We start from the raw sequence: 5,000 nt of genomic DNA on the forward strand, positions 1-5,000 counted from the left end.
TGTGTGTGTGTGTGTGTGTGTGTGTGTGTTTCATGTCACTTCACTCCTCCACTTCTCTGTCCAGTTGCTGCTCTTCTCTTCTCTTCTCTTCTCTTCCCTCCTTCCTCCTATTGGTCGTCTCCCTTGATGACATCATGGAGGGAGTCTGGATCGATGTGTCCCATTGGCTCGCTTTCCACCTGGCTGATCGCGCTGTGATTGGACGGAGCAGAAACACTTTGAATCCAGGTGGAAACTCGGCGTGAAACTGTTTAATTTCTATGAGCAAAACGATAAATCAACATTTTCTGTCTGTTTTTCTGTTTTTATAATAAAATAGAAATTCCATTCAATAGAAAACCCGACAACACATCAGACTTTATAAACATGAGATGGAATTCAATATGAATAGATTAACGACAGACCGGCTCCTGATTGGCCGAGACGGACGACTCCTCCTCTTCTTCATCCTCCTCTTCCTCTTGCTAGTCTTCTTCTTCTTTCTTCTCTTCTTTATTTTCTCCTCTTCTTCTTCTCTTGTTCTTTTCCTTCTTGCTCTTCCTCCTCTCCTCTCTTGCTGCTTTTTTTTACTCAAATTAGAGAAGTCTGCAAAAACACTCTACCTGTGTGTGTGTGTGTGTGTGTGTGTGTGTGTGTAACTTTATAGCTCATAAATCCAAGTACAGACAAAACCTCATGTCTCTCCACCCAGAGCTTCTGTTCACACACACACACACACACACACACACACACACACACACACACACACACTGTCTCTCAGGTGTGTATCAGGTTCCTGTAATGATAGAGCATTGCAGTCTGGGTAATTCTCTACAGGTGTGTTCTCTCTCTCTCTCTCTCTCTCCCTCTCTCTCTCTTTCTGTCTCTCTGTCTTTCTGTCTCTCTCTCTCTTCCTCTCTCTTCTTTCTGTCTCTCTCTCTCTTCTTTCTGTCTCTCTCTCTCTCTCCCTCCCTCTCTTTCTGTCTCTCTCTCTTCTTTCTGTCTCTCTGTCTCTCTCTCTCCCTCTCTCTTCTTTCTGTCTCTCTCTCTCTTTCTGTCTCTCTCTTTCTCTTCTTTCTCTCTCTCTCTTTCTGTCTCTCTCTCTCTCTTTCTGTCTCTCTCTCTTCTTTCTGTCTCTCTCTCTCTCTCTATCCCTCTCTCTCTTCTTTCTGTCTCTCGCTCTCTCTTTCTCTCTCTTCTTTCTGTCTCTCTCTCTCTCTATCCCTCTCTCTCTCTTCTTTCTGTCTCTCGCTCTCTCTTTCTCTCTCTTCTTTCTGTCTCTCTCTCTTTCTGTCTCTCTCTCTCTCTTCTTTCTGTCTCTCGCTCTCTCTTTCTCTCTCTTCTTTCTGTCTCTCTCTCTCTTCTTTCTGTCTCTCGCTCTCTCTTTCTCTCTCTTCTTTCTGTCTCTCTCTCTTTCTGTCTCTCTCTCTCTCTTCTTTCTGTCTCTCGCTCTCTCTTTCTCTCTCTTCTTTCTGTCTCTCTCTCTCTCTCTCTCTCTCTCTCTCTTCTTTCTGTCTCTCTGTCTCTCTCTCTTCACCTCACACACCTGGACCAATAAAACCTCCTGACCTTTAACCGTTTGTTTCTTTTTTCTTCTTAAAAATATTTAGTTACTATTTAGAAGTAATTTCTCCTTTATTACCCAATATACAGTATCAGTATGTACTGCAGTATTACATGGTACTCTCTGTAGTACTACATGTTACTTTCTGTACTGCTTCATCCTGCTTCTCTTCCAGCTCATACACATCTGGAATAAATCTACATACATGTTTCATATTTACAGCAGGAGCCGCCTCTGTGTGTGTGTGTGTGTGTGTGTGTGTGTGTGTGTGTATGTATGTGAGTGTGTGTGTGTGTGTGTGTGTGTGTGTGTGATGCGGTCAGTGTGTGGTTTCTATAAAGGAAACCCCACTCTGGGTTTGGGAATTGATAAGATTTGATTGATGTCAATTCCTCAGTGTTTCTTTTATTGTTTCCTTTCTCATGTGATCTTCATGTTTTTCTTTGCTGAGAAAACAAAAGTTGAAGTTAAAGTTGTCTGCTTCACTGAAAACACTGTGCAAACATATATACATATATATACTGTACAGTACACATATATATACTATGCACTGTAAGCAGGTAGGTGTGTTAGTTTCAGGAAGTTTATTGTACAGAGCTGATCTGGGTGGGTGGAGCTGCATCAAGCCTGACAAGAGAGCAAGAGGAACACTGTGTCAGGCTGGAATTGAACCCCGAACCTTCTTGTTACGAGGAAGACGCTCTATCAGACTGAGCCAGCAGGACAACCAGGCATGACTTCCTCTTGTAGAAAGACTAATTCAACAGGAGGATAACACTGAAGTGTTTCTGGAACAGCTGCCCTCTGTGCTCACAGATAGTGTAGAGGTAAGACCCTCCACTCTGGAGTCACATCTTGGCCTGGAGGTCATAGTGTAGAGGTAAGACCCTCCACTCTGGAGTCACATATCGGCCTGGAGGCCTGGGATCAAGTCCCACCAGACAGCAGCAAGGTAAGGCTTCAGAAAAGTTAAGAGACGGTGAGTGACAAATAAAAAACCAACACGACAATATTTAATACCTCAAATTCAACATGAAGAAAACATCCAGAAGAAACTAAACCCAAACAAAAATGCTAACCATAACTGAAAACAACAAACAAAACCAATACTAAAAGAAAAGAAGCAACAACCCTAACAACACCATACAGGTACCTGGTGGTTCAAAAACAAAAGGGGGTACAACACAAAAGGACAGCTGTCTGGATGCTTGTTTTTCGTTTTCATCATCAGGATTTTGTCATCAGTGTGTTCTAGTGAAAAGTGACATCTGAATCTGAAAGTTCCCATTTCATTTAAAAGAAATCTGATCTATTCTACAAAGTACTGCAATCTGAGTAGTTTGAAATACAAAAATACTACTTCCACCAGCTTCTAGTACTGCTACTGCTACTATTACTCCCATTACTGCTACTTACGACTTATTTGACAACTCAACAAATAAAAAAAATGCAATCAGGGTGAAAAGCAAAAGAGAGAACTCCTTATTATGGGGGTCACGTTTTGCCCGCTCATTTAAAAAAAAAAAATGTAACTTTCAAATTTAAAAGTTCCCAGTTCATTTCTGACCCTGCTGTTTATGTTTCATACACACATCCTTACTTACTAATGCCGACGAAGAAAAGGAGAGCTAGCTCAGTGGGATGAACAGCAGGATCTGATGCAGAAGGTTGCTGGTTCAAACCTCACGTCCTTTGATGTTCAATCATCTTAACATGCTGATTTAAATGTATCAGCATGTTAAGATAATTGAACATAATAATTGATCAAGCAGGTTGGTTGTTGCTCTGGGATTCACTATTATCATCACTTTGAACACTTCTCTATAAACAGAACCTATAAATAAACTGTTGAATGAAGAGTAAGAGCTTCTTGTCTGTAGCTCAGTGAGATCAGCAGCTGCTTATCCTTCATCGAAACGCTGGTTCGAGTCCCGGCTCTCTCAGGCTGAAGTGTTTCATGTTATTGTTGTCAGCAGTGTGAAGACTTGTAGAAATAAGATGATGAACAAAAACAAACTAAGCCTCAGAAACAGCTCAGCAGGATCAGCAGCTGGTTTATCTATCACTATCTGTCAGTTGGGATGTTGGTTCAATCCCTGATGGAGGAGAGGGGCTGTTGCTAAACTCAGTCTGTAAAGTCTTTAATGTGACTGGTAAAGACTGCACCTGCTATAGACGCTTACACAGATATATAGAGTACTTAGGTACAGATACTACATGTAATTCACTGGAGAGACGAATGCTATATGTGAACAAAATTAGAATCAACATTCGTACTGTCTTTGCCCTTATGAGGAGGTGGTGGCTTTGTTTTTACAATAAACACATCATGCAAGAGCGTCCAACATTTTTAATAACCTTGACATGTTGGTACATGTAAAATGTCTCTTTCCCAACCTCCTCACCCTGGAGCTGGACTGGTTTTTTTTTTTCTAGCAGCTGGTGACAGAGTGGGAATCGAACCTGCGACTTCCCGTCTTCAGATGTCTCCAGGTGTGTGTTGACCACTCCGTCACTCCACCAGGTCACTTCACACTCCCAGCTCTTCTCTCAGAGCTTTTCAGTCTTTCCTCTGGATGTCGACTTTCAAAATCCAGCGAGTGCGTCAGGCTTGAACTCACAACCTGAGCACTTCGAGACCCGGCGCAGCTCTTTGAGCCGCTGGGTCGCATCAGCCGAGAGGTTTTTTTCTCAGAGCTTTTCAATCTTTACTCGACATGTTGACTTTCAAAAGAGACAGACTTCCTCACGCTCGAACCTACAACCTCCAAACTGTCTTGTAGTGCTCCAGCAGTTTGAGCCACCGGGTCAGACTGGTTCATTGGTTCATTGTTTCTCAGAGATTTACAATCTTTTCTCAGGATGTTGGCTTTCAAAATATACAATCTTACTGAGGCTTGAACCCATAACCTCTGAACTTACAAACAGCCATCCAGCACTTTGAGCCACTGGGTCACACTGCTGCAGAGGCTTTTTTTCTCAGAAATGTTCAGTCTTTACTTGGAATAGTAATTACCTGTAATCACCATCTGGAGGCTGACTGACTCTACTTACGGTGAATCTGACATGGCATTAACGCAACATTAGCATTGCCAAAAGCCTCTACCTTTAGCTGATGAACTCATTGGCTACCTGTTTCATATTTTTTCATTTTTGTTAGAAATGACATGAATTTCTGTTGAGGAAACTTTTAAATTTATACAGATATACTGGAAAAATGAATTGGTCCAGGCACGTGCAGGGGGGGGGGGGGGGGGGCTATGGGCTTTTCCCTTAATTGAACAAAATGCCTCTTCCAATCTAAATTTATTATTTTATTTTCTATTTTCCAAATAGTTAATAAATTGTAGCGATACAAGCGAAAGTATTTGAGCAAGTGCAAAACACCCCCCCACCCCCCCCACCCCCACCCGACAGATATTTTTTTTGGTCATGGAAGAGTCTTTGGTCATTGAAT

The sequence above is a fragment of the Centroberyx gerrardi genome, unplaced genomic scaffold (genome assembly GCF_048128805.1).
Source record: "Centroberyx gerrardi isolate f3 unplaced genomic scaffold, fCenGer3.hap1.cur.20231027 Scaffold_66, whole genome shotgun sequence".
Taxonomy (NCBI): Eukaryota; Metazoa; Chordata; class Actinopteri; order Beryciformes; family Berycidae; genus Centroberyx; species Centroberyx gerrardi.